This window comes from Hesperophylax consimilis, chromosome 2, assembly GCF_061612785.1.
Source record: "Hesperophylax consimilis isolate HC1 chromosome 2, BYU_Hcon_1.0, whole genome shotgun sequence".
Lineage (NCBI taxonomy): Eukaryota > Metazoa > Arthropoda > Insecta > Trichoptera > Limnephilidae > Hesperophylax > Hesperophylax consimilis.
The window spans coordinates 8,220,240-8,244,378 of NC_142837.1; the positions used below are offsets into that span (position 1 = coordinate 8,220,240).

At 33.4% G+C, this 24,139-nt stretch overlaps 1 protein-coding gene and 1 pseudogene across 3 annotated transcripts in view; one reads left to right on the forward strand and one right to left on the reverse strand.

Annotated features, from left to right (window-relative positions):
* The window catches only part of LOC149425662 (gonadotropin-releasing hormone receptor-like), a 395,919-nt gene that overhangs the window by 176,064 nt on the left and 195,716 nt on the right, over positions 1-24,139 (forward strand). The window lies entirely within an intron of this gene.
* On the reverse strand, positions 6,088-9,281 carry LOC149425663 (uncharacterized; annotated as a pseudogene).

A 24,139-nucleotide genomic window follows, 5' to 3' on the forward strand; every position in this document is an offset into this window, starting at 1 on the left:
TTCGAACCCGCGACCTTCGGAATGGCAGTCCAATGCGTTACCACTGGACTATGCCGGCCGTCAGAGGTACATAATAGGTACATTTTTATTTTGATGCTCAATAATATTTGAATTTAAGATAAAATTATATCTCCATTAAAGAGAACACAAGCTTTCGATGTAATGCATTAACGATTTTAATGCATTTAGACCGTAAATAATCCAGCAAACCACTTTTCCATAATTATTAGTCATATTGAAAAGACATGGTTCCGAGAAATATAAAAATTTTAATATAAAAAAGATGTAAGTATTATTTATTTGATATTAAAAGTGTTTTTTTTTTTATTTATTTATTTCTATTCATTTTTTATATTCAATATGCACTAGTTTTGTTAACACCTCACTAGAAAAACCTGTGCTGAGGTGTTCGCGTGTATGAAAGTTATTATGCCGTCATAAGTAAAAACATATAGTCGTTGAGATACTCAAGGAGGATACTGTGGTTTCACCCATGGAGGCATTATTATATAATTTAAATAATTATAAAAAACAATCAGCACCCCTATTCAAAAAATGGAATGCCGTAAAAACCCACAATTTTATCGCCCGATATCACCATTATAAAATGTAACGAAGACATGAAAAAATTGTAAAAAAACAAAATCAAAGGCATTTTTTACAAAAAAAATTTATTAATTTATTCGAATTTCAATATGGCTGAAAAAAACACACAAAGACACTTAAGTATAAGTATAAAATATAAGCACTCACTATAAACCGCCCTAGATTCTAATGAAAAATGTCTAGCGACATGTACAGACTTAAAAAAGGCTTTCGACAGTATATCACATAAAAGCTAATAAATAAATGTAAATCCTTTGGAATAAATAGATAACTCTCAGCGTGGATAATTAGTTACCTAAATAAAAGACCTCTAGAAGTTAAATTATTTGATCAATTTAGTGACTCTGTTTAAAGAATTTAAAGTTAAAAAACTAAATACATTAAACTTCTACCATGCAACATTACAAATTTGCAAATATCTTATTCTAAATAAAAATGCACCTTTTAAAAACAATTGATTACTCAAACAAACGTCGATACTCCCAATTCCACAATATGAAAAAAAAACAATGGGGCAATTCCACTATAATTATCTTGGAGTAAAATATTTGATTCACTACCAGAAAGCATCCGAAATATAAATCATACAATAAAAATATATAATGAAAACTTTGGAATATACATAAAAATTAACAAACAATATAATACACCCCCCATTTACACAAGCCTAGTTTAATTTTGGTGGTTTTTTTCTGTAAATTATGTAACATTTTTTTAAAGAACATTTAAAAAAAATTAAATGCATTTCCCAGCACTGGTAATCCTAATGGGGAAAACACGATAAAAAATATAAATAAATGTTTTTTGGACTAAGTTCACGGCGAAAACCCAAATTTACAGTCTAGGAATTCTGCCTAGATAATAAATAGTACATAATACTGAAGAGGTATTTTATGGATAAAATATTTCAAAGCCTTTTTAGGAAACTTCGGTAAATACGGGCGAATTTACAACAGCAGCTGGCTAATCAAAATTAAATAATTTGTTGAAAAACGACTTTTGCAAGAAGTTCGAATCCAGGCGTTCATGGTGTTAAATTATGACGAATGCATTGATGGTAGTTACTTACTAATCCTCAGAGTCAATATCATTGATATACCCGTAAAATAGAAACGGCATTCCGAACTGCTGCAGATCTGCTGCTCTAGCGATCGCTTTACATCCGTTATCACAAACTTGCCCTTTCTACCACTGTGACTGTCAAACGTAACTCATTTGCGATTTGTACCAGATTGAAAGCTGAACTACCATAGTGCCTGTGAGGTATGTACAGTGAGTCCATTTTCTGAAAGGTTATCTCAACATTAATTGGACTACCGTACCTAAACTACTCGCTTTTTGTTACGAGTATGTCAATAGAAGGTTTCTTGGGTAGAATGATTCCAAAGAAGGCGATTAGGTAATCATTTAAATCCCTTTATAAGGTAATTAAATACGCTTGAGACTTTGAAACCTTCAAACAAATTAGCTTAATTACAATTCGGTAACTTTAATGTCACGTTTACAAATCTTTCAATGTTTTGAAATCGAAATATTTACCAACATTATTTACCTAAGCTTGTTGGTTACGCCAAATAGAATAAGTCAAATGCAGAAGTTATTGTGTGACAGACATATAGCGAAAATCCCCGAGATATGACTCGTTCCTACACTGATTGTTAAATTAGCAGAGGAACCTGCTTTATCACGGCTTTTTATTGAATTGATCCTAATCCTCAACTATGGGGCAAAGACTCAAGAAATATATGCTTATTGGTCAACTAGTAAAATGAAATCTTTGAGTATAGTCTCTAGAGTCACACTATCCAATATGTGTACATCAATTTAATTGGTTTTTACCATATCCAATACTGTCCTTCATTATTATTATAATTACATGCGAACCAAACCGGCTTTCGTTTGAGTACCATCCATATTATAGCATTTCAATATACCCTGGTTCTAAGTTATGGCTTAATTCGATCCCTTTGGGAACATCTGATAAATATAATTGCTTCACGAAGATAGTTTATGGGGTCAACGAAACCTTGGGTCAAGTATGTACCCAAAAGTGTTTGTAACGTAAGCGATGCAAGGTTATGGATGAGGGTATAAGGTTTTCGAGAAATAATGGAAGTGAATATCAAGCTTCTTTTATCACAGGTCAATATTTTACTAATATTACTTTGTGTGGTACAACGGTCTTCCATGAATTTACAAGTACACATAGAAAAATTAAAAACATCCATGACGGCCAATGCAAAGTGGTCTAAAATTAAAAACTTAAGAAGTACAACGTTGCTCAATAATCCTCCTACAATAAAATATAACGTATACCTACTCGTATACAATTATGATAATCGATTATCATTGTATTACTGATGCACATCCCGAAGTAATTAAGTACGTCTTAGTCTAGTCTTTTATTAATCTTCCATTGGGTTCCAGTTCGGTTACCTTTATATTGGATATTTTAAAATATTTTCCGAAATATCTTTTTGTCTTTAAAGATATACATAAGTTATTGGTTGCGATCTAGTTTCTTCGTCTTAATGATTACCATTTCAATATTTACCCTTATTTCGCGAAACTAATCCCATTTTCCGTCACCAAGTCCCTAATCATAATTAAATTTCGTTCTCTATATGTGTGTTGTTGATAACTTAATACACTGTAGGTACGGGGACCTACTTAAGACTAGTAAAAATTTAGGTCTAAAACTGTAATCTTAATGGTTTAATAAGGAACTCCAGACCTTTTTTTTTATTTTTTCATTTTTTTTTATCAATAATGACTTTCTAACTTAAATACCAGGATATATTTGCTGTTGTTGAAGTTAGTAATCACACCGAATCTGTGGTATAGCTGTGAGACGTCCACCGATCATATGCCCTGTATTTTGAATAGCGGCTTCGAGAGTTGAAACTTTTCTTATTCTTAAGTTTAACCGCTATTAATATTGAAGAACACTAGATAAAATGCCGGCATCTCGTCACTACTATTATTGTATTGTACAAAAGTGCAAAAATACACAGGTGAACACACCTGAAAAACAATTTATCTAGTGTTTCAAAACCTGAATTACTTCGAAAAATGATGTGACGTCATCAAACTTACCTATAAGAAAAATGCTACTTTATTACTTTGTCAACTGAATTTATTTGCGTTTCATTTTTCGGCGAGCAAAATTTAATTTAGGTCATTTACTAAATATTTTCTTCAAATTTAACCCATACTGTATATTAAATTTGATTACACTTTGATGAGTCAATTCCATATTTTTTTCTTTTTAAATAACATGATAGTTTCCAGAATTTTTCCTTTATTGCATCAATTTTTAAGTTACAATTATTATAATTAATAACAATAATGATTTCGTGAGAAAATCACCTCAAGGGCGCTTAACAACTTATTTTATACATTTAATGTATTTCTAGTACTTACTTATAATTTATTGCTTGTGGCTTATAACTAAGTTTAAAAGCTAGTGACTTATCACTAGTGGCTTATAACTAACTAAGATTAATGTCTAGCGATTTACAACTAATACTAACTAATAACTTAAAACTATACATTTTTTTCTGACCGAGTGGGTATATACAAAATACCGCTAAAACAAGACTTACAACTACGGCTTAAACTAGAGATTTATGACTAACATGTAACACTACTAACATATTAAAATATATATTTACGTTTACAAATACAGATTTTTATGATTTCTGCCCGTGGTGTCAGTGGTAAGGTATACAACATTAAAAAATAGTTTACTTATAATGGTTATTTCTTTAAAGTTGGTAGTCAAGGAAAAAAATCCCCTGTACTGAGCAATGAAATACTACTGAAAGAAAATGCGGTCATTTTTTTTATTTTTTTTTATTTGGTATAATATTTTTAACATTTTAAGTTTTCCGGTAATGTAGGCCTCACTGGGTGGCTTGCCCGTGCTGAGGCCTTCATTTTATAATATGAAAATATAATCTACTTAATACATTTAAAGAGAAAATAATACATTTAAATTAAAATACATAATAATATATTTAAAATTAAAAAATAATCTTGTGTGTTTGTGAGTGATGTGTGTTTATATTGGTTTTGTGTGTTACGTGTAGATTTTATTTTTATTTTATGCTATGACATTTTGGCAATATTGTCTTTTTTGTTCTTTAATCCATTTTGTAATTTTGTGTGTGAAATTATTTTTATTTTCATCACTTTTAATTTCAAGTTTTACACCGTTGAAAGCTTTTATAGCATGGTATTGGTAGTGTCTTTGTCCAAAGCTTGAATTTACTGTCGGAGTTTTTATGTTTTCTTTGTACGCTTGTCTAACTAATCTGTTAGTGTTATTTTGTGTATGTTGAATTTTTTTTTGTCAAAAATGTAGTTTAGTAGTGTTTTAACGTATAATTGGCGTATATCTAGTACGTCACAGCTGTGTCTGTATCAGTCAGTCTATGTTTTTTTAGTATTACCTTTATGATCATTTTCTGTGGGGTATCTATGTAATTGATAGCCGAGTTTGTTGCTCCTCCCCAAGATTATTATTATTATTATCATTATTCTGGATACGACAATTTGAAAAGGTGTGTATTAGGTTTTGAACTCAGATGAAATGTCGATCTTTCGCAAATGTGAAAGGAGTTTGTTCCAAGCTGTTGGGTCTGCTACTGCAAAAGCCCAGTCTCCAAAATTGGTAATGGGATTGCGCATAGGTACTGAGAGTCTACCTATGGCTGTTGAAGATGCTGATCGAAGGATTGGCTGCCTTATATAAACATCGCTTGGAATGCACAATTCCGACAAGTAGGGTGGCGCTATGTCATGTACGGCTTTGAACACCATCCAGCAGAGTTTGAATTGGATTCTCTCAGGGCACGGAAGCCAATGAAGGTTCCGCAAATATTGTGAGATGTGGGAATATTTGAACAGCCTTGCTGCGGCATTGAAGTCTGTTAGTGTATATTTTAGGGAGACTTGCATATATGCCAAATCCCGAACGATAATATCTTATATATAATTATGTAAGCTGTTTGCCATGTAAATATTATTGTTATACTGAAGTAATTAACAACTATGGGAATATTGTTTGACTGGCCTCGAATATAGCCGATTTCCGTCAATATCTACATATTATTTAAATTCCGTCAATACTGTGAAACAACAATAATGAAAAATTTAAGTAAACCTGAGTTTTGTTGTTCAATCTCCATACAAAACAAGAATGAAATGTGTAGACATCGTGAACTGGTTTCGTGACTCGTGATGTCAGAATCAACAGATTCAGTCGTACCAACCAAATAGTAGTTTTAAGGGGTTATATACAGTCAGGAGGCCCAAAAAAGGGAATTTTTCAAAAACAATTTCTGATAAGACTTTTTAATTTATTAAAGTAAAAATTCGTACACATATTATGGCAACTTTAAACAGTATTTTAAGAATTTTTATTTGTAAAAATAATTTTTTTGGAAGCTGCTAGCTGTTCTCCAGAAGCTCCTCTCAAAAAAGGCATTTTGCGGTGACCATCATATCTCTAGACTGGATTATCTGAAATGAAAAAAACCAAACGGATTTCTTTATAATAATAAATATTCCTCTAATTGGTCGAAGGATAGAGCAAAATAATTTTTTTTTGACAAAATGGCGGCTTCTCAAAAAAAAATCAACTTTTTACCAAAATTTTGGCCTTATATTATTTATAAAAAAATATTTATTTATCGGTGAGAACAGGCCTTCGATTAATAACTTTAAAATATACTTAAGAAGCTTGTGGTAAAATTTGAGTCTGATCGGTTCTGCTGTTTCCGAGTAATCTTGGTCACCGACTTTAAAAACACAGTTTTGAGAAAAACGCGTTTAAAATTTGAAAAATACTTTACATGGAGTAAGAAATACTTTTTTAAACTTACATCGAGTTGTCTATTCCAGGGCCATATAATACACCCTCCGCCCTTTCGGCAGCTTCTTATAACTCGAGTTAGTGTTGTCTGCGGACCATTCTTCCCTCTCGTGTGCTATCATGTGCTCTGCGGTTGGAGACGGCCACGCGCTGCTTATCCTCTCTTTCGGCGTATTAATGCGCTTTGGGCCCAAGTAAAACCCCTATTGCATTCATTTAATAAAATAATGATGTTGTAACTTCATTGAATATTCCAGCAGCATGTACGCAGCGGTTTCTACAGTTTTGGAACCGGCCTGAACTATTTTTGGAGAGATTTTCCATATCAGTTGATTGTAGCTCTCGTTGTTATTTTGGGTGAAACCACAAACACATCTTTCTAACAATTTCTCATTGCTGAGATCTGTATAAATGGGAAATATAGTCTCAGTAAAATATTGTGGTGATGATTGATGATCATGCTTGAAAGTGGATAATTTATTGGCAGCTACCGCTCGTTGCCAACTGCAACATGACTCTGGTCCGGTCGGGCACTTCTCGTGTTGAGGTTTTTGTCCGTTAAGCAATAATGATAACTAGCAGTTAAAAACCCGCTCCGCGGGTTTTTTTCTGCTAGGCCCTGCGGGCGGCACTTGGTTGGGCTTCGCCCATTTTAAGTGATATTAACAACAGTTACATTTAATAGATAGATATTACGACATTCACATAGAGAGGGTGAGTATATATATTGTTAAAACACGGAACAGGAAGGAGATAATTAATAATAACATGCTAAATTTACGCATAATAAGAATGACAGTTGTTTGAATAAATGAAATTTTACGTATTTGTGATGGATTATTTCAAATGAAACACTATTATTGCCTACATGTCTACAACTGATATTAACTGTTATCTTAGGTACCTAATATAATTAGCTCATAGGAGACTTGCAGTGCTTAAATATGTGTTACAACCGTCAATGTCTATAAGTTGAATCAATATCGTTTAGTTTGTCACCATTAAAGATAGTTATAACAAAGTTCACTCAAATAATAAATGATTACATATTTATTAATTGTACCAGTGTTTATGAATAAAAGGAGGGGAATTGTGCGATGAGATTAGCAGTCGGTTTAATTAAAAGGTGTTAATTTTACTCCAACTGGTGGTAATTCTTTACCTACAACTGTTACTGTATCTAATAAAGTTTAAAGTTAGATTATATATACAACATCATCAGGAGAGTAAAAATTTATATATAAAGGTAGATTATTACAATATAGCGCCCCTGAGGTGATATCTCACAAAAGCGGCGCTATGCAAATTGTCCAATAAATGAAAAAATATAATGTTTACATTTTATTGTGTATACACCGAAGTCAAAAATTAAATATAGATTGCAATTGGGAAAGAAGGAGTGGAAGGAGGGGGGAGGGGTAACAGTAGGCTGGGTTTATAATAATTAGGAATTACAATATCGTTAGACGGGAAAGACCAGTTGAGTGGGAAAATATTTAAAAGAGAGTTTATAAAAAAATTCTTGTTAATTATATCTGCTTTTATATTAACATGTTTCCTCATTTCTAAAATTTCAAAATTATTTATAGTGAAGTATTAAGACCTGAAAAAAACAAATAGCATATAACCATAAAAAAATATATTCATAAGACAAATAGCATTTAATAACGGTTATTCTAATAAATTGATAGTTGAAATACTAAATAAAAAAATTAAACATATTCTCTTCAAACGGTCTTTGAAATAGTGAATCTGAGTTTGCAAATCATCTTTTGAATAAAGATCACACTTTCGATAAAAAAATCAGGTCTTAAAATACTTCACTCAGGATATAAAGCACCGCAAATAAATAATTTTGAAATTTTAGAAATTAGAAAACATGTCAATATAAAATCAGTTATAATTAATAAACAAAAAAAACATAAATAATAATGAAAAATGCCATTACAAAGTGATAAGCTTCCAGAAGAAATCTTCTTAGTAAACGCTTGTTAATCGTATAGTCAAATATTGTGAGCTGCATATTTAAATATTCGCGCCATTCATTTGGTTCGTTTTTAAACCGCCAGAGGTGCGCTCCCTGTCGGCCATCTATAGCTGTGCGTATCGGCCATTGAAGGAACGGGTGATTTTTTTTATAAACGTCAAGCATAATCACGTAACTGTGGATAATTTTCATTGTAATGTAATTAATCCAATGGATTATGAACTTTCTAAAACATATTTTCTTCGATATTATCCAAAAATTATATGAGCAGAAACGTTGCTTTTGAAGAAATCTCGTATTATTATGAGGCGATCCTATTTTAGTATGAACTCGTGTCTTAATTTTCAAGTTAGCGGAATTTAACCGAAACAGACAATTTAAATTTGACCAATCAGAGGGCCTACACCGTCCAGACGCTGGAGTATTAATAATATCAGATATGTGGCCCAGATAGCATTTTACATTTTTTCGATGGGATCACAATTTTTCCTAATTGCTAAGCCATAATAAACTGTCAACTTGTCGATAATTTTACCACTAAGTTTGCCTTTTCCACCAAAAGGTTTTTTTTGTACTTTTTTCGTTTTTATTATCAATTGTTTCCAAATCTTTACTCACACGATCTCGGTGTCACATGCCCATTCTCTTCTGTACGTGTCCAATACATTCTTTCTTCATAACTTCTTGATCGCCGTCAGGTGCACCTTTTAAAACCCCCGAATACGTTTTGGAGTCACCGTCTCCACTCTCTCACGCCTTTACAAATATGCGTGTAACTTCTAAAATAATAGCCGGATTAACTTGAAATTTTCTCTGAATAAATTTGTATTACGAAAATGAAATAATTTTTTTTCGTTTTTTTGAAAATTCTAACTTTATATAACCCCTTAAAGCGATGGTGATTTATTATTTTTTAGTGACGAAATATGTGTATAGAATCAGCCTTTGTTTATTTATATATATTTATTTTTTTTTAAGAAAGACAAACATTCCCGGGTTACGAATAACCTGACAATATTTTAAAATCTCCTACTACCACCACATTAAGCTGAAAATGTCGCTTGTGTTGTGATGGAGGACTTAGCCAGCCGAGGAATTGAACACACTACGCCTGGGTGGGACCCAAACGCGATTTCAACTCGGGCACAGACCGGTCAAAAAAATGAAAGTGTATATTTTTTAAATTTTGCTAAATATTAAGACCGGTCGGTGGATGAGTTGGCATGGCTTCTGGGTCTCACCCATGCGTCGTACGTTCAATTCCTGAAAAAAATCTGTTCTGCGGAATCTATCCGGGAAGTGGCGTTGCATTTTAGGTAGTGTTTTTACGCCGATCGATAGTTATCTTTTTCGAAAGGTCTAGTATGACTTATAAGTGAACCAAGCGTGTGAGAGTGAAACTTTTTTTAATAAATAATGACATCAGAGCGAGTTGAAAATATATCGTCAGCCGCCTTGTGTAGGGGAGATTATGCGTCAAGTGCTCGCATGAAGTTGTAAAACACACGTCAAATAAAGAAATAGTACGCCAGAGGAAATTTTACTAGATGCTTGTTTACATAGTTAAAAGTACGAAAACAACCATCAGCCGCGTGTGTAGCGGTGGAAAGACCGTCAGCTGAAGCAAAACATGGTGAAGATTATTCGAGCTTTATTACTACGCTTTTTCCTATTAGACACATATTTCGAGATCGATACTGGAGCTAGCTAATCCTATACTGCAGTGCTCCGCAACCTTTTCTCACCTACGACACACCAAATTTCTTCCTAGAATTCCGCGGCACACCAAAAGCTAAAATATATAGATATAAAATTGATACACAAATTTTACAATAATTTCTTGTTTTTTATTTGAAAAGTATACATACATACATATAACTATAACATATTTATTTTTAACGCAATCTTAATAATTATTACAAAATAATTATAAATTAATGAGCGATTAATTGTTAAATAAACCTGCACTTGTTTCAATGAACACAAAAGTTTTATTTTCGGCTCGATTTTTGACAGCGCAACCCGAAGTTCTTGGTCAAGACCTTTTAAGCATGACCGTTAACATTTTTAATTAATACAAGCGTTGAAAAATTTTGCTCACATAAATATGTCGTTGAAAATGGAAGTAGTGTTAAGAATGCTTTGACGGAAATGTGAGGATATTCTTTTTTAACGTAAATCCAGAAAACATCTAATTGATCTTCGGAGAAGTGAAGTTTTAATGTCATGTCATTATTTAAATCTGTAAATTCCACTCGAATTTGCAGAGGCAGTGCTTCCGTAGAATTTATTGCATTGGTTGTAAAAGGATTTTGAATCCAATCGTATTGTTCCGTATTAATGGAATAAAAATACCGACCAAATGTCTGCTGAAGCATACTCAAATGTTGTTGGGCCAGATCTACAGTTAAGTGTTTGTTTTCAATTGTACTATGGTTGATCCTTTGGTATATTTCCAAACATCCTTTTTGCGACTCTTTCTGCCAAAGTTAGATATTAAGTTAATTCAAATACTCGAATGTATCAGCCATGTATGCCAGTTTGGCTATCCAGTAATTATCATCAAGGTGCTGATATAGTTTAGGCATATTTTGATTTAAAAGAAACTCACACACCTCGTGACGAAGCTCAAACAATCTAGCCAAAACTTTGTCTCGGGATAGCCAACGAATTTCAGTATACAACAATAAGGATTCATATTCGGCTCCCATTTCTGCACAGAGTATTCCAACGATTCGCGAGTTTATGGCTCTTGATTTAATTATGTTTGTGATTTTAATGCATTCATTCATCGTGTTCAAAAGAACATCCGGTAAATTAACCATTAATGCTTCTCGATGTATGCAGCAGTGTGTAAATTGTAACGTTGGATTTTTTTGTTTTACACAACCGACAAAACCCTTTTTATTACCCGTCATTGCCTGCAGCGCCATCCGTGCAAACAGCAATGCAATTGCTCCATTTAATATTATATATTTTGAAGAAATCATCAGTTACTTGAAAAAATTCTTCACCGGTAGTTCGCTCTGGAACCTCCTTACATAATAAATAATGTTCTTTAATAAAGTCCTCGTCAACGAAAAGTACAATAGCTTTCAAATGTGCTTTATTTTTTAATATCGGTTGTTTCATTGAAGTGCAAATTTTTCAGCCAATTTTTCAACAGTTTTTTAATCAGTGTATCTAATATATTGTGAATAGGTCTTTTAACAGTATCTGCAGACAAGAAAAATAGACAAAATTATGAAAAATATGTTGTCATTGTGTATTAAATACATAATGAAATATTGTAAAATTTTAAATACATTGAATTTAACCGCGGCACACCTGTATCCGGCTCACGGCACACCAGTGTGCCACGGCACACCGGTTGCGGAGCACTGCTATACTGGACCCTTTGAGCTACCTGAGCCTCTCCATAGAATTTTGAAGCAGCTTCTGTGATTCATGTGGCCTAGTAGAGGGGATTTACGTGTTTCTCTGTCGTATGCGACTATAAGTGAGTTGTACTAGCCTGCTTAACCCTTTACAACCGGATTCATAAGTACCGGAGTGGTAAATTCTCTCAGTATAGTTCTGGTTAGATTCTCTTGAGTAGTTCGCCCGTAAATCAGTATACCTCCCGTATACGAACCCAACCCATAGTGCATTCCTGCTATCACATTTTCACTCTGGTGGAAATTAATAGTTTTCCCAAAGAAAATCCCGTTATTTTAGTAATAAGGTCTGGCAGAAAAGTACCCAGGAAAATCGGCCGGCAAATTTAATATTTCCTTTATGGATACCGAGAGTATTAATTTTTAAATCTCGTGGTTTTATTTTGAAAACTACGAGAAAATATTTTCAGTTTTTCTTTCAGTTTGACGGATCTTTCAAAAGTTATATAATTTAATTCTACATCCTCTGGTTTGTTCCTGGTTGTATAAATTTGTTGTTAAAATTGAATTGTAATTTATTTTCAAACTAGCTGAAGTTCCTGATGTTGCCCGGGCTTTCACAGAATATTTTGAAATCAGATGAAAACAGAGATTTTATTTTTATTTTTAACGACAAATGTGCGAAATTTCATAAAGAATTATTAAAATTCTGCTTTAATTGGCGGGAAAGGGGGATGTGGGTAGTTTTTTTTAATCGTATGAAGAAAGTGACCTTCCTCTTGTTTTGAATAAGCGCAGAGGTCTGTGTGTATACTGGTGCAAGTGGTACGACTGCACCGTTCCCAATGGAGACGATTTTACGTCACATCGTTTCAGCAACGATCAGAAACATCATCAGCTGTAGGCAGACTGATAGAACCTGAGCACAAGCCAAATACTAAGTTTGGTGATCGCGCTTTCGGTGTATCTTGGCCGAAGGCTTGGAATAAACTCCCTCCGGAAGTAAGATCCATAACAAGTCCAACAGAATTTAGGTCTAAACTAAAAACTTACCTTTTTAAGCTGTCGTACCCTTAGATTAAATATACCATTCCTAAGAGAAATTCCAGTTATATTCAATTTTTCAATTAAGTCTTAAATCCTGTATCTAAATTTAGCTAATAAACAATTAGATAATATAAATTAAGTGTTAATCTCAAGTGACCTACCAGGTAAGTATTGTACTGTATATTTTCTCCATAAACAGTTAAGTAATAACATAGATCACTGCAGAAATGTATTATAAGTTTGAACAGCGCCCTTGAGGTGATTTTGTACAAAAACGGCGCTATACAAGTCATCCAATTATTATTATTATCGTTTATTTATTTAACACTTTGCAAAAAAAAATTAGGCGTAAAGGTTTTTTTGTATTTCAATTAATTGGCGAGTTCTGTTAATGACCAATTCAAGTTATGTTATTTTATCATTATATGCCAGTTACATGACAGAACTGAAGTTATAACATAACTTGAAAATAACTTTCACAGAACATGAAAATTAACTTTTCTATAACAACCAATCAATAAATTAACAACAACAATTGAGTTGTGCTCGTTAACCTTTGGACGTTGATTTTTGTTTACAATTGTTAAACTGGCAAACTTGTCAAACAGAAGGATTTCTGACAGCAAATAACAAATGTCAAAGTCGAAGTGGGCACCTTGGTGTTGCTATAGTACTAGTAGTGCAATTTGAATTTATTTCGGGTTTTCTTGGCTGCTCTCTATCTACTGCGAATTGATTCAGTAAATATAATTTATATTCCTTATATTTTAACCTCGTTTATTATATTCTGTTTTTAGGCAGAGCGGGGGGTTTTTGTAATATTAATTATTCATTAATTGCTAGCTTACCCAAACGAATATCTGAAAAAGTTGTCATTTAACACGATTAGTGAAATTTTGAAATACTTGAATTAAATCCTGTATGATTTAAGATTTTCACGGCCAAAAGGTTTTTTGTTATTTGTTTTTGGGGTGTTATGCCGTGCTGCGGCAACTCCTTCTTTAGCCAACGTTACAGTGTCCATCATCAGGGCAGATGTGTCCACGTCAACGATACAATGTCACACATCTGTGCAACACGGCATAACACCCCAAAAACCAATAACAAAAAAATAATAAAATCCTCATTCTCAAATATAAGCGGCACGCTAGTAATTTGTTTTTCCCAAAACCCTCCTCGTGCTGTTTCACAATTCTGCCAAATGTTAACTTCACACAAAATACCGGGTACTAAATAGTAACTGCTACTAATTTAATTAATTAAAATCAAAAATCACATAAAATCACGATAAAGAATGTTTCAGTACTGAAATAATGCGTTGTTTGACTTTTATGTAACATATTGTATTCTTCATTTACATATCATATTATCAACCTTAGTACATAGGTTCACTTAATACAGTGTACTTGATAGTGATACGCTTAATTTAAAAGTACTTAATTAGGTACTTTAATCGTCCTCTAAAATATTTTATATTGTACAGGCTTATAAATCAGGGAAGAAACCCTACATTCGACATTATTCATTTTCACATACTATGTAATTATTTATTTATATCTACTCATTATAATATATTTAAATTTAATATACTAATTTTTTTTTAATGTTCCAACTTTATGTCCGTGTTAAATCTTCCCCGCAGGAAAAAACTAAACCCTTCCACCCACTTTTCCACCAATGATCATCTAGTCAATCCACATTATGCAAGTGCATTAAATAAGCATAATAAATACAAAACAATACAAGAACAACACGTCAACCCACCAGAGATCAAACGGGAAAATAATTCACCGATTCCAGATATTTTCATATTAGAGGGTTCGGCTCGGTAGAACTCCTAACTGGACCTATAAATCCTACTGATCCCTAAATATAAATATTTTAAAATTTTTTCGTAATCCTACATGTATTTAAAATGACTCATTTTTAAATTTTTATATATGAATTCTTCGACAGATCTAATACGCCTAAATTTTGAATGAGAGTAGGTACTATGTATAATGCCAGTAGCCGAAATAACAAATTTTAATATTTTTATAGTCTGAGAATGCCGAATTCTTTTAATCTCATTTCCTAAATCTTTGTATTTTCTTATTTTTTCAGAAACAGATATTTAAATATTACAGGAATTTGAAATAGCAACATCAATGATATAAGTTATTTTTTTATATAGTTATTATTATTATCTACTTAATACAATTATTATCTACATAATTCTATTATTATCTACTTAATACCTTCGTAATATTATTTACTTAAATATAAAAATCTCGTGTCACGGTGTTTATGGTCGCACTCCTCCGAAACGGCTCGACCGATTATTATGATTTTTTTAATGTATAATTGTTCGGTATGAAAATAGGTTTTAAAGTATATTTCATACCTTTAAGTGAATAGGGTGTGCCTATCCATAATTTTTTTTCTGATTTTTTTGACAATTTTTTTTTTGTATTTTTATTGTTTGGTATCAAAAATATCTATAACCTTAAATTTTTACCCTCCTACCCTCAACCAACCATTTTTAATCGTGATTTTAGTATTTGTGTATGAAAAAATTTAACCGTTGTTCATATTTCAAAGAGAACGAAATTATCTACGTTGTTGAATAACAGATAGCGCTGCGTTGGCCTCATCGAACATTCATCCACACATGTGCAAGTCATTCACGAGAAGCGTCGCGATAGTTTGACATTTCATTTGGCATTTGTTATGTATCACAACGCAGTGCGTGCATAATTTTTTACGGTTTATTTTAATTTATCTATTTGTATGCGTGTATTACAGTGAACAATGACAGCAAGACGCAATTGGGCCGTCGAATAATCGAACGAATAAAGCAACAAACCTGCAAAATAGATGACCAGAATTAACAGACATACAAATCCAAAAAGATACCAAAAATGTGCGTGTGACCATGTCGCAATTGCGTAAATCTCAATCTCAAGAGGCACGAGCTGAACGAAATCAATTTCTTTTTTTTTTGGCACACCATTTTTTTCACATGGAGAATTATAATTGGCATGTTCTCGCGTGGGCAAACCATCGAGTTTATTTGTTTTAGCTAACGACGGATTGACAGAAAATATTGTACACTCAATTCCTCTTCGAAATTAATATTGATTTTCTTTATTTCATTTTCCTACATAAGTACAAAAAATATATTGATTTTTTTCACCTTTCATTTAACTTTTAAAAGATCGAACAACGAATATGTCCGTTACTTTAATGAAACACATTGAATTGAGAAAATGAATGGTTGGTGTTTTTTCTTTTTTATCGGCGGTCATCATCTTCAGTGCTCCATTCATTTTTCTGCCATAGGTTCCATCCCCACACACTAACAATACATTCGTTATTTTTTATTTCACAACAGAAATATTCACTATAAATAATTTATATGGCAGAACAACGTTTGCAGGGTCAGCCAGTTTAGTTATAATAATTTTCCTTTTATTATTTACTTAATTAGCTAACATTTATTTGATGAATATTTTTTACTCATTACTGTTAGTATTTTATTATTTTCATTGTTTGTGATTTTTTTAATAATTATTCATGCTGTCCCTCCTTTCATTGTCAGCATGGTCATCAAATGTTTGTGGCTGTTAAGCCAATACAGGTACTTTGTGAGAATTGTTTAGTCAGTAGAATGATATTTTTGCCAACTTTAAACTTAATGCACAGCTTTAATTTTAGTTTGAATTACTAAAGTGTATATTTTTACAATAATTTTCATAAGTTCGTATCTCAAAAAATAATAAATTTCTTTATTCGACTTTTCCATGAATTAATTATCAACATATATAATTTATACATACTGTCACGAAGCAGATCAAAATTCCCGCGAAACTAAATTCAACGCAGAACTAGGCAGCGCAGAACGGCGCGCATGCATACTGCGCACCGACGCGGAAGCCCAACGGTTTTTATGACCGGGCAGCCATCTTCACTGCAACTCTAGCTCTGGGCTCGACCACACGTGCGTCCGGCCCCGGCTCCTCAACATCGCCATAGCCTAGCACGCGCACGAATTGCGCGTGTAGACGATTTCTACCTTGGTTTCCACTCTATAATGTCTGGAAGTAACACCTCGCTGGCCTCGCAACTCCTGCATCCCCCGGGACAACTCATGTAAGCGTGCACCAAACCTTTGCCCTACTATGTGACTTTTTTAAATGTCCGTTAAAGACATCTGCCAGACGGAGCCAATATGAGAAAGAGATTTGTTCAATTCAATCAGCCAGGTATAATTAAGGATGTATATTGTGTCCCGTTTTTGTGTTATTCTATGTGCTTGTTGACCTGTAAATACACTCACTAATCATTCCCATATAGGTGTTTCATTTGACGAGGGAGTGGAGTCTTTAATTGTTGAATGTTCCCCGTGTAAAGGCATAACCTGCCGACCCAAAACCTGAGCTAAATAATTAGAGTCCCATGATTCTACCTACTGAAGCTGAAAAGCCGGCACTGGCTTCCATCGTGGAGCCCGCAAACCCCAGTTCGTAACAATACTTATCAATAAATTCGAAATTAGAATAAGTATTTATGCATACTTATCAAGGAAGTCGAGATTAGAAAAAGGATTTTTACATACCAATCAAGGAAGTCAAGTTACGAATAAGTATTTGTACATACTTATCAATGAATTCAAGATAAGAATAAGTATTTACACATACTTATCAGTATATTCAAGATTATAATAAGTATTTATAAATACTTATAATAATAATAGGCCCTGTTACAAGTTCTACCGAGCCGAACCCTCTGATATGAAAATATCTGGAAACGGTGAATTATTTTCCCATTTGATCTCTGGTGATTTGACGTGGTGTTCTTGTATTGTTTTGTATTTATTTTGCTTATATAATGCACTTACATAATGTTGATTGACTAGATGATCATTTGTGGAAAAGTGAGTGGAAGGGTTAAGTTTTTCCTTTGGGGAAGATTTAACCCGGACAACTAAATCGGAAGTTTAAAATAATAATAATGTTTATTTCAGCTGGTCAGAGCGGTGTGTGCAATGCTCTGCCTGCCATAAAAGTTTACATAATACATAAAAATAAAATGAATAAAGACATAAATGAAAATAAAAATAAAAAATAAAAAATCAATACATTGATGTGCACATTAGGACTTTATGGTGGCTTGAGTGAAATTCTCCATCTCCGGTGTAAAGGCGCTCCCTGCCACTGGGCAACGGCCTGGACAAGAGTGTTGTCCGATCTCTGGTAGCGCTGACTCGTCCCGGCTATTCTGTGGCGCATCAAAGCAGTGAACCCATGCACCCTTCCTTCGGTGAACATCTGTGAGGCGCTGCATCGCCAGGGGAGGCCAAATAGGGCTCTGTATGCGTGGTTGTACTGTACTCGGAGTGTGTTCATGACGCCTTGTGTGTATGTCGTCCATAGCTCGCTAGTGTAGAAGCTCATACAATATGTTTGGAAAAGTTGCTTCTTCACCGGAGGACTGCATTTGTTGAATCTCCTGGCAAGCATGTTAGCTCGCACACTCAGTACTCTTCTTTGACGTTCTATGTATTTTTTATCATTTAGGTCATCGGTGATGACATGCCCCAAATATTTGATTTCGCTGCAAATTGTCAGGTTGGCCCCGCCGAGACGTATGGGTGGAATGACAGTGGGACCAGTATTTGCTTTAAATATCAGCAGGGATGACTTTTTAGCATTGTACATCAGCCCATGACTGTCAACGTAAGCTTAGCATATTGCCAGAAGTTTTCTCATCGCTCTTATCGATGGAGCTAGTATGACCATGTCGTCTGCATAGCTAATATTGTTCATACATACCCCGGCAATATGGCATCCGATTCTTGTCGTATTTAGTGTTTTACTAAGTTCATCCATATACACGTTGAAAAGTACTGGGGACATTGAGCCTCCTTGTCTAACGCCGCACTTTAATTTGGCTGCTTCTGATAGGCTTTCATTCCATCTGACAAAGTTTTCCTGTTGGTTGTACCATGTTCTCAATATATTAACAATTTGTGGTGGAACTTGTCGTTCGGTCAGTTTTTTCCACAACGCATTATGACAAACCCTGTCAAAGGCTTTGCTTAAGTCTAGGAAGCATGCGTACACCGTTGTTTTTCTGGCTTTATAGTATTCAATTGTTTGTTTCATGCTATATATGGCCGTATCAGTAGAGCATCCAGCTTTGAAGCCCATTTGAGAGTCCTCTGTATTGAGCTTGTCTTCCGTTAAATTTAAGATGACCTTTTCGAAGATTCTTGCAATTATTGTGGCAAGAGATATGGGTCTGTAATTAACAGATGATGTCAAGTTCAACTGGCGGCTTTTTGGGATCGGTATTATTATTGTTTTGGACAGCTCTTTCGGAATGTGTCCGAGGCCGATCATGGCAGTGAAGAGAGAGGCAAGCAGTATTGTTAAATACTCCCCCGCATGCTTTACATGTTCTATCACTAGTCCATCGTGACCTGCAGATTTACCTCCTGCCATGTTGCGTATTGCTCGCTGGATCATCTCAGGTAATATGACGATGGACGGCTGTTGTTCTGGTTGATGCGTTGTTGTCTCAATCTCTTTAACCATTATTCGCGGTTGATCTGGTGCGGAGCAGAATGTATTTCTGAAAACTTCAGCAATATCTTTATTTACAGATTTTCCATCAATTTGGCTCGGTGCGGTGTATTTCGCCTTCAATACGGCATTGGTTTTATTCCAGAAAGATGAAAAATTCTTGCATTCAAAGTTGTTCGCTATTTTGTCCATTTTGTTCTGCTCAAAGCTTCTTTGACAATTCTTATATTTTTTCTTAAAAAGCAATCTGGTTTATTTTCTAGCTTCTATGATGGGACCTTCAGTAGGTCGTCCATTCTGCAGCCAATTTATATGTGCATTTCTAGACGCTTCATAATATAAGGCAACCTGCTCATTCCAACCCGCTGTAGCCTTCCATTTTCTCCCATTTTTAGGCCTTCTCCCTATGTTAAACGCAGATATAGCTGAGTTACTCAATGCTTGTACAATGTTTTTGTATAAGTCATCGATTTGGGCTACATTCATCGTGGTGCTGTCATAAGTTTCTGTGTTGGTTCCATAAATTATCTGAAGTTGACCTATTGCAAATTGGGCATACCTGGAGTAGGACTGCACTTCTACATGACTTTTGGGCCGCCATCGACACGGATCCTCTACTTTTGTGTGACTTGCGGTATATGTGGGTAACCCATTAGTTCTTAGATTGGTGTGCATTGGTCTATGATCAGACCAGTCGGACTTGTAGTCAATATACATATTTTCTATTGTATTGAGTACTGCCTGAGTCACTAGACAGTGGTCGAGCCACTTCGTGGTATTATGTGCATCGCTTACGTATGTGTAGGAGTCGAGCGGGAGTATGTCAACATCCGCAATTTGTAGGTTATATTCGGAGCAGAATGATTTAAGCTCACGTCCAAATGGCGAATTCATGTCGGCATTAAAGTCTCCCAGAATAATACAATTAGGGTTGTCTCTTTCCTCAATTATCGTGTGCATTTTTGATAGACAGGATAAATATTCCGGTAAATTATCAGTATTGTCCACTGGCATGTATACACTCATGACAAGTAATGTTCCAGTGTTGAGTGTGATATCAATCGCTATTATCCTGGGAGTTTCACAGTCGATTGTCACTGCCTTGAATGATTTCCTCCATAGTATAGCTAGTCCGCCATATGGTCGTCCTCGTAGTGGGCCATTAGAGACGTCTACCGCTGAGGTACCATAGCTCATGAATTCAGGGTGAATTTCGCTAAGAAAATCTAAATCAGTTGGTATAAGCCAGTTGTAAGCCAAGATTAGAATAAGTATTTTGTTATTACGATGCTGCATCGCAACTGATATAATAAATGTATGTAATTGATCAATGTACTCGGTATGTTATTGATCGGAAATTTTGGGGGATTCTTCACGAATTGAAAACCTTGATGCAAAAAATTTACACGATAGATTTTTACTGAAGGGTGACTGGTTGATTTTAATCAGCAGATAGTCATACCAACCAAACGGTGGGTTTTAATTCATTTTTAACTAACGATTTATAAATTCTACGTATAATAATAATTAATTTATAATAAAACTTATATATTCAGAAAAAACGTTTGTTTATCCGTATGAATAATTATTTTGTAAGCAGAAATATGATACACTGGAACTTCTTATGAAGAAATCGTTATTTAAAAATGAATAAAATAATATCTTATTTTTTCAATGCTAAACTATTTTTTTTATAAGACAAGGTTTTTATCCATAGCACAAAGGATAATAAATTATTATAAGCAATAATTTGTCTCCTATAATATCAATACAAATTGAAAATAAAATAGGTTGTTTACAGGTGAAAAAATGTAATAAGCAGTAATTGTTGATTGAAGTACTAGTACATATTTTGAACGTATAACCAAAATAAATTACTGATTTTGAAAGTAAATGTAAGACTCTTTCAGATATTTATTTTACAAATATAATTAAATAAATGTCTTTTTTGAAAGATAGAGAATTTTTTTTACGATTATTTTGCCGCTTACCTCTTTCTTGTAAACTGTAGAAATACCACTTTATATGAAAGTGAAAAAAATTTGTAATTACTAAATAATATATTTAGTTAAACAAACGTATAATACAGATTATCGTCATCTCAATTTTTTTCGTTTCATATAAAAATAATTAATAAAAAATGGACAATCTTAGGCAATACTCTCTCAAAACATGTAATGTTTTACGGTTCATGACTTTTTGGAATATATAATAATTGTTTTGAAGCAAAGGGTAAGTTTTTAGATATAAATACAAATCGTTGTGTTATTTATTTCTAACACTGTTTAAACCATATATCGTAATATAAAAGAAAATTAAACAACCCTACTGTGAGTACGTCTCAGTTAAGTACTGACTTGACAATGTTGATACAAAAAGAAAGATTCTTTCAACATCACATGGCTTCTTCTGACGTCACGGGCGTTTTTAAAACTATGACTATTTTTGAAAATATTTTAATTAACTACTAAAATACACATACAATTAGAAGGTAATTTTTTAATAAATAATAAAACGGACTGCAGTTCCTCATTCTATGCAAAATTCTAAACGATATATCTGATTGCTTGCATTGATGAGCTTTCAAATTTCACAACGTGATACTACAAGTCGGGAATTTTTTCGGGATTAATTTCTAGGACTAACTACTATATGTATTCCTCACTGCCACGAGTATTAATGGAGGGAAATAATTATGCCAAGCCATTGAACATTTTAAATTTATTACTAAATAAATACAAGAGATAGTTACTGAGTCAGTGGAGTTAAGTATAATACTGTATAATTTTAACTATTCATATGTGAAAGCCCTTAAAATGCCCTTAATAATTAAATTGATAAATAAAACCTTGAGATAATATAACCGAATTATCCGTAAAGCAAGGTACTTATTTCTCTCTTCACCAAAGTGTGAATTGTGTGGGAGATCGATCCGTGTTTATGACGGTCATATTTTAATAAAGCGTTATTTTCTTTGTTGACTAACAGGGAATACAAGACGCCTTGGGAATACTGATCGCGTCTCAAGGAAGTCTCCTTGGCTTTAAAATTACTTTTCGCAGTGTGGCCTCCCCTCTGGAGCTGAATGCATCAGTGTTTTCTCGCAAGATGTAATTTAAAACGTAGTTAGCTGATTCAAAATTGAACATTAATCGAAAAACTCATAACGAAACCTTAATAATATTTTTGAATTCTTCTTCTTTTTTTCGTTTGCGGTAGCCTTACATACTATTACTGGAAAGTAAATAAATTAAATTTTGAACCTCTTATAAGAGCGATTGCTTCCAATATGTTAAGTGATGATGTGTTCGGCTAAAGCGTTCGTGGTTGAGGGGTTAGGCTCTCGACTGGCAAATTAGGGGACGGTTCAAATTACGTAGGGGGCAAGTAAATTTCTTTTGATTAATTTGTGTTATTTTGAAAATTAATGATTTCTTAGTACTTCATTCCGTATAAAATTAGTCGTTTAAATAGGTGATGTTTGTTACCCCACATTTATATTAGATAAATTAGAGGGGACTGGATTAAAGTAAAGTATCATCCCCCCTTTACTTGGACTGGTAGAATATCAGCTACTCTATCAAATACGCCAATTCGTGGGATAATATTTTATTTTTATTTTTTTATGTGCTACTTAAATGACAAATATTTATCGGTATAAAGTCGCATGTGTTTTTCACCATCTGAAATTTGTAGGTTTGTCCTTCGGTTTGTAATGGTTTACGATACGGCTTTTTCTTTTGGTGTATTTGAGATCAGGCAACCAGTTTTTTTTTTATTTTTTTTTACCTGAAAATGTTTTTATTTAGCCCGTTGTTTAAAACGTTAATATCAAGTTATAATTTGTCTAGTAAATTTTAGTAAAGTTTTTTCCCGAAAAAATAAAGCGGTTTCTTTAATAAAAGTATATATAATCTGTAGTATAATAAGATTTCGCTCTGTAGATTTAATTGACAGATATCGTTTATATATTTCAAATAAGAGTGGCCCTAATATGGATACTTGAGGAGCTCCGTGCAACTTAGGTGTTTCTTCAATCAACAAAGGTTGGTCTTATTCAAGTACTCGTAATTCAACCTAACAAGACTGTACCTTCTGAGAGCTCTTTGTATATCGTTGATATAAAGGAATATTCTGTACATTTATTATCTCATTTTTCATTCATCTAACGTGAATGAAAAATCTTATTTTAAGATGAGCATTTTTTAAACTTGAAAAGGTTTTCAGTCAAATCATATATTTTTATTATATAAATTCTAATAGAAGCGTTGGTACAAATGCTTTTTTTTCTTCTTTTAAAATGTCATAAAACAATATTATTTTCGTTTCTCAATATAGATTTTCGCTCATGAATTTGATGCGTAATACCCAAAAATCGTAAAAACTATATTTTACAATTAATTTTCTTAGTGACGTTAGCTCCTTGAAAGTTATAGGGAACTGTTTTTAATAACAGAGCGATTTTTCTATGAAAATTAATAAAACCTTCTTAAAACAATAATGTCTTCTCAGTCATATCATAGATTCATTATCAAGTCTATTTAATAGTTAAAACCGCGCGACCCCGAATATTTTCTGGCTCACACCTATTATGGCACCCCTATCTACAAACGCAGGACATTGCAGATCTCCTACTGGTTAAGCAAATTACTAACAAACTAATCAAAGACCAGCTCCA